Here is a 7,409-nt window from a genome sequence, read left to right on the forward strand (position 1 = left end):
TACTCTGGTTCAGGTTCCCATTTGGCTACAGAGTTGCCTAAGACACTCCCTGGCCCCCTCCCCCCAATTCCAATAGGACCCTCTGGGGTTTTCTCTTTGTGTGTTTCTCTCTCCATCTCTGCCTCTCTCCGTCTGTCTGTCTGTCTCCTTCAAACATACCATCACATGACGCGTGGATAAGCAAAATGCGGTGTATCCACACAGTGTGTATTATCAGGCCCTAACGAAAGGAGGAGTCCTGACCCACAGCCCAGCACGTGCCGAGAGCACGATAGTCACAACCGGCCCTGTCGTGCATGATTCCATTCACGTGAAATGTCTAGAAGAGAAGCATCCACAGACCCAGAAGCAGACCAGTGGTTTCCTGGGGCCGGGAGGAGGGAGGAATGGGAAGCGACTGCTAATGGATACGGGGCTTTCTCGGGGAATGACGGAAATGTGCTAGAATTAGATAGCAATGAGGATTTTCAAATCTACTAAACTGCTCAGGCCACGCACAGGGTATGCAAGCAGAGGCAGGAGACAGCACTGCTTTTTAAAGGGAGAATTTTATGGCACGTGGATTATAGCTCAGGAAAGCAGTTCTAAAATGTTGTCACACGACTTTGCACATACCCTCCGTTGAGTGTGCACACAAAGTGACAGCACGGGGGAAGGCACGCAAGCAGGAACACTCTTCCCTGGGCGGTGGACAGTGTTCAAGGCTCATTTTGAGTCCAGGACATTTCAGGTATGGCGCCCTGTCTTCGGCTCACCAGTGCTGGCCGGAAGGTAGCCAGAAAATCCTAAACACAGAGGTAAGCACTGTCAATCCATTCTGGGCAGACTCTGGGCCCTGGAGACTCTGAGCCAGGCTTGCTGGCTCTTTTTTCAAAAGAGAGATTAGCACTTGTTCATAGTTAAAAGACTCTCGAGGACCAACCTGGAACTTTCTTCTTGATACTATCACAAGGTGCTAAATGAATTGAAAAGAGACCGATTCTGGCCGGGACACGATGTGATCTCAATGCTGTTTCTCAGACCTGTCTTGAGGACAGTGGATTTTTCTCAACTTGGGCGATTCTGGGCCTTTCCATCTGCGCATGCCCCTCTCACAGGAGCAGAACGGGCCGAGTGACTCAGGCCGTGCTGTGCACCCAAGCCCTGCTCACTGTGCCCGGACCGAGCGTGGAGCAGAGCCCCAGACTCTGTTTCCCCAGTCTGTTCCGTTGCCCTGGGTCTTACTGAGCTGAATGCGGTTCTGCCCTTGAGAGAAACGGAATTCTTCCTCCACGTGACCAGCCCCTAAAGGCAGTGGGTGCCTTCATCTGGGACCCCGCTAACACCAGGGATGCCTCGTCCCAGTGCTGAGACAAGGGCTACTTTGGACTCACTGAGAAATAGTGCGTCTCGTTAATACCAAGCTCCACGGGCAACTCTATCTTGTACACCATCCTTGGCATCCTGACGACGCCCTGGGAGGGCTGGAGGGAGGGGTGGGACCCCGACGGCTCCACTTCTGGCTAGGAAACTGAGGCACAGGGAGGCTTCTCTTAGACATTCCAAGTCACGGTCCCTGAGCCGTGCACTTGCCGGCCGGCCTCATGGGTAGAAAGGAGTCGCGGCCAGGTGGGAAGGGTCCCCGCTCCTGCCTCGGGCTGCTCGTTTCGGGTCCTGGCCTCCCCCCACAAAGGGCTAGCCCTCCTCCAAGGGCATGACCCTGAGTGAGAATGTGCCAAGTGTGGAGCGACCAGAACTGCGCCTGAGGCTGGGGACCGCGTCCGCTGGCAGGAGCCCTTGGGCGAGCTGTTTGGCGTTGTCTCTAGAGCTGAAGATGCACAGACCTCATGGCCATGTCGCACCGTGGGTGTGGCCCCCGCGACAATGGATTGCACGGGCGTGGCAGGAGGCACGTCCAAGGCCATCGGCCGCAGCCGCACTGGGAATAGCCCGCGTGTTGTAGCAAGACCCAGGCGTCCAGCCACAGTGGAAGGGAGGGACACCACGGGTTGTGCTCGCCGGAAAGCATGCCAGCGAGAGTGAAGGGGGCGGGGGCTTGAACCCACATCCACCCCTCCGCCGAGCACAGGAAGCCAGGCACCAAAGAATCTATGATAAATAATCCCGCATACATCGCGTCCCAAATCAGGCCACACTAAACTGTGGTGTATGGTTGGGCAAGCAGCTCAGCCCTCCGCGTAAAAGCAAGAGGAGGATCAGGAAGCCAGCACTCCGAGTCACAGCAGTGATGGCCTTGAAGAATTGAGGGGGCCACATTTGGGCCAGGACACGTGAAAGCTTCTGGAAACATCTATGCCTTCATGTGGTGATGGGAGGGGCGCCTGAGTGTTCCCCTGATAATAACCTGTTAATAGTAATCAATATGTATTATGCACTCGGATGTGGGTTGTGTTTCACAACCCTTAAAAACGTTAACGCTGGTGGTTCCACCAACTCACTTCTAGACCCTCCCCTTCTACTGTGATTCCTAATTTCGCACGACTACTTAGCCATAGCACCCCACGGTCAAACTTCATACGCAGTCAAGTGGCTTTGTGCCACTTTGTCCATCACTGCGGGCTTCTCTCTGTCCCCACCCCCCATGGCATCCTCCAGCCATATGGTTTGCAGAGAGAAGCACGTTCAGTCTGCACCCAGCAACCCTTCCAGAAGGGCTAGTGAGGGCGGGGGATAAAGGGAGCACGGTCTTCTGGTTTTTCCAGGGATCCCCACACCCCGGAGCTGGCTCCCCAGCTTCAGTGCTAGAACACGATGTTTTCTGTATTGTAAACAAAACGCAAGGCGATGAAACTTGCCCAGAAGCCTGGGGAATGCTGGGTTCCTGCAGCTCCCCAGCTAAACCTACTCTCGGCCGCACCCCTGGAGCCACAGCCCATCTCCGCCACCCCCAGAAGGGGAAAACAGCACTGCTTGCTTTTCAGCGTCCGTGATGGGCCAGGATCTCCCTCCCCAGAGGAAGGCGCTGTCTGTTTGGACTTGCAGGACTTTGGGGTTTCATTTCGTTTACTCCGTTATTTGCACTTCTTTCGGGTCTGAGGTTGAAACCAGGTTCTGGTTCCGATGGCTCGCGTGAGGTCCGGGTGGCTGTGCTGTTGGGAGAGAGCTTGGCGTCCCGGCCCTACAAAGACAACTGCAGGGCGGCGGGTGCTGCCTCGGGGCGAGCATTTCTCCATTTCTGGCTGGTGGCCACCTTCTTGTTGGTTGCTTTCACCTGCTTCTCCGCGGTCTCTTGTTGGGAGAGGATCAGAAGCCTGAAGCAAACAAAAGAAGCGATCGCTGACCTTGTAGGGGGTCCCCCGTGTGCAGAGCACCGCTCTCTAATCCCCACGCTTCCCTCTACGGGAGATATCATCACTATCATGTTCACTTTATAGATGAGGACGGTGCCACACAGAGAGGCCAGGCAACTTGCCCAGGGTCACACAGCTACTTCCTGGCAGAGCTGGGATTTGAACCCCGATGGTGTGATTTTAGGGCTTTGCTCTAACCACAGCTCCCTTCCACTCCTCTGGGGAGATCCCATCCCAGATGGGAGGGTCTTCCCATCTCAGAGTTGAGGCGAAGAGAGCTGGGGGAGGAGGTCCAGCCACGAGAGAGTTGCTGCGGGGGTTACACCTACAGAGTCCGTTGCTGCTCTGGAGACCATCACGTGCACACAAGACCTATGCCTTCGGAGAACCAGCCCCCCCAAGAGCCCGCCTACCAGGATGCTCAGAACTCGTGCTTCACGGCAGGAAAGTCATGCTACGTCTCACCATCTGCTGCTGTTGATACACCGGGCGTGGCCTGGGCTCCCGACACAGCCGTGCGTAGGACAGGGTATGACGTCTGTCCCAGGGGAACGACCCTGCAGTCAGGAGGGGGGAAGAAACTCCCAAACGGGACTTGTTGCCCCACAATGTGGCAATTCTTCGTTCAAGACAAATCAAGTCAACATCTGACCCTGCCCCACCTGCTCTGGCCGGAAATGGATTCTCCACCATTTTGGAGAACTGCTCTTCCTTCTGCTGTCCAGGGCCTCTGTCAAGGTCATGCTTTGCTGCTGCACTGGCCAGCAGCAACACTTGTCCATGCTCTCATCCTAGCTTCTCACTAACCCCAGACAGAGTCGTCCCCCCATGGCCCCGGCCCACATGGACCCTGGATCCCTTTCTCTGGCATTCGTGGAAATCCCCAAGCGCCATCCTTTCTGCCCATCTCCAGAACTCCACCTGCTGTGTGTCAGGCACAGTTCTAGGCTCTGGGGATATAGCTGTGAGCATGACCCCTGCCATCAGGGGATTTAAATTACCCTCCGAGAGACTGATAATAAGCAAAACAGGTATGTAAATCTGCGGAGAATACCAGGTGATGACAAGGACTGGGGAGAAGCCTGAAGGCTGGGAGGGAGACCAAGAGACGCTTGGATGGACTTGGATGACTGGCAATTTCTAGCTGGCACCTTAGGGTTGACCTGACTGAGAGGGGCCAAGACCTGAGGGAGGTGAGGAAGTAAGCTCTGGAGACATCTGGAGGAAAAACCTCAGAAGCAGAGGGAACTGCGAGTGCAAAGGTCCTGAGGCAGGCGTGTGCATGGATGTTGGAGAAACAGCAAGGGGGCCAGTGTAGGACTTTGACTTTGACACGGAGTATGATGGGAAATCATTAGAAAATGTTGAGTTTGGATATGACTCTCTGATTTATGTTTTTAAAAGGTCATTATTATGTCCATATGACCTGGTTCCAGAGACGCAGCCCAGCCCTTCCTGCCTCAGGGGCCCTTTTGCAGTTTTCTTGGGCAAGGTGAGCCCCCTGAATCTTCCCTAAACCATGGGTGGGCAAGAAGCCTATATGTCCACATGGACATAAATAAACCGTGTTGGAGGCTGGCAACCAGCCGACCTACCAGTTTGCAGCCTCTGCCATCGGTTAAAGTACTGAATAGTACTGGGGTCCTGGGGGCATTGGGGTGCAGAAGCGGGCATCCCCGCGGCCAGGAGTCCTTCCCTACACCCCAGAGAGCATGCCCTGTTGGTGTGAGAAAGTCCTGCTCTTAATCCCTTTATGTCCCGCCTTGCTCTGAGCCCAGGTGGCACTCGATAAATGTACCCAGGGCTGGTTGGGAGACCAGACCAGTGTGTCTTCACGCGTGGTCTTCCGCCATTCTAACCATTCCTGGAAAAGCACAGGCACTATCGAGTGAGAATTCTCAGAAGGTCAGGACTGCAGGAACTTTCGGGAAATGCTCTCTAATCCGTCCTCCCATTTCACAGGTAAGGAAACGGATGTCTGGGGCCAGGCAGGAGCCGGTGGGCTGGCCTGATCCAGACCCCATCTTCTGACCACGGTGCCAGGCCATTTGCTTAGCAAGGATTTCTAAGCCACACAGGAAGACGGGGGCTTTCAAGACATGCTCGATGTCTGGGTGGAAAACAAATAGATCACACACTAGCATCAAACCACGGGTGCCATTCTCTTGTGATCCGTCCATTTCCTCCTGGGGAAGGTCTCGCTCGTTGCTAGACACTTCTTTTTCTTCCTCCCAGCTCTACAGAGGTACGACAGACAGATAAAACCGTACATACTTAAAGTGCATGGGACGATTTGAGATACGTAGACGTTGTGACTTGATCACCAAAACCAACTTAATGAACACACACCACTACCCGTAGTTACTTACCTTTTTCTCCCCTTGGGTGATGAGAATGCTTCAGATCTACGTTCTTGGCAAATTTTAAGTGTGCAACACACAATACAGTGTAATTAACTGTAGTCGCCGTGCCACACATCGCGTCCCAGTACCGACTCCTCCTGTACGTTACAGTTTGTGTCCTTCGACCCACATGCGTCCCCCCCCGCCCATCCCCCGCCCTGGCAACCACTATTCTACTCCCTGTTTCTATGAGTCTGGCTATTGTTTTAGGTTCCACATACATGTGAGATCATGCATGAAATATTTGCCCGTCTCTGGCTCATCTCACTTCGCACAACGTCTTTCAGATTCATCTGTGTTGTCTCAAATGGCAGCATTTCCTCCTTTGGATGGCTGAATAATATTCCATCGTGTACATCACATTTGCATGGTCCGTTCATCTGTCAACAGACGTGCCGTTTGCACCTCTTGGCTATCGTGAGTGACGCTGCCACGAACATGGGGGTGCAGGTATCTCTCTGGTGTCCTGATTGCGAGCCTGCCAAGAACACCGGTCCGCCCCCTGCGGGTCCGTCCCTCTGCCGGGGAGCGTGGGTCTCAGACTCACAGCCCTGAAGGCCACCACATGGGGCCTTACATAGTGTGGTCTTCTATTTATGGCAATGGCACTGGTTGTAAATTTTGAAATATGAATACACAAGGTGATTTCTACTATAAATAACTATATTTAAGTAGAATGTGTGCTCATTTTTGAAAATCACTAGTTAAAACTAGAGACAAACACAGGTGTCATGAAAAGTGGACACAGAGGTGTGGACGAGGCTTGGGAAACCTTCAGGTGGTGGCTGATGTGCTGGGAAAGTAGTAATAACCAACATCTGTCGGGAATTTCCTACGCGCCCAGCCCTGCTCTAAGCACCTGTACGTGTAACCAATTCACCCACGCCCTGCTCAGTGACTCAGTAACAACCCCTATTTGACCAATGGAGAAACTAAGGCACAAAGAGGCCACAGGACTTGCCCATAGACACACGACTAGGAGGAGACGAGGCTGGGAGAGTCATTAGATGAATGACCCCCTGACTAAGGGTCATCAGTGGGAAGGCCCCGCCGTTACGGGCCCGGATGTGTCCTGAGGCTGTGTGTGAGTTAGCCTCCCCTAGGCTGGCCTGGCCTGTGCGGTGGCACGGGGGTGTCATCACCTGTGGACAGCAGGGGCGGATAGCTCCTCCAGGCAGCTCCACGGCGGCTGAGCCGGGCTTTGCTTCCTAACCTAGCATGGGTATCATAAAACCACTGAATGCGATTTACTGCAGTCCTACCCCAGGTGGAATCGGTCACTGCCACGGCTAATGGCATTTGCAGACCATTAGCTGACCTTGGCTTTTCTTCTGCTGAGTCAGGGCCCTACCTACCACAGGCTGACAGGGACTTCATGGGCTCCTGTCCCATGGCCCAGCACCCAGGTGGGAACAGGTGCACCGGGACGGCTCTGGGTGGTGGACTATCTTGAAAGCAAAGTCAGGACTTGGGGTTTGGGACAGGAACAGAGTGGGAGGGCCCAGAGGAGCTTGCTCAGATCTAAGAATGGGAAGTCCTGGGTCCTGGAGACCCTTTGCCTTCATTCCCCAGAGGAACCAAAATGCCCTTACTAGCAGGACCTCGAAATTGCTGATCTGGTCCATGCCGGACGTGGGGGGAGTGTTCTTGATTAAGCTGAATCAGCATTTGTGTTTGCTGGATTAGGAGGGCTTCCAGGAGGAGGTGGCCTGGAAGC

The 7,409-nt window shown here is 54.2% G+C and overlaps 1 long non-coding RNA gene across 1 annotated transcript; it reads right to left on the reverse strand.

Moving 5' to 3' along the window:
• Positions 1 to 531: 531 nt before the first annotated feature.
• LOC148108018 (uncharacterized) lies at positions 532 to 6,243 on the reverse strand. Its single transcript, XR_015720896.1, has 3 exons — positions 5,660 to 6,243; positions 3,704 to 5,527; positions 532 to 3,251 (listed from the first exon to the last, which is right to left on the reverse strand). It is a non-coding gene; the product is annotated as an uncharacterized LOC148108018 (long non-coding RNA).
• Between the last annotated feature and the right edge of the window lie 1,166 nt (positions 6,244 to 7,409).

Source organism: Ursus americanus, chromosome 22, assembly GCF_024610735.1.
Source record: "Ursus americanus isolate L20-20 chromosome 22, mUrsAme1.1.p, whole genome shotgun sequence".
Lineage (NCBI taxonomy): Eukaryota > Metazoa > Chordata > Mammalia > Carnivora > Ursidae > Ursus > Ursus americanus.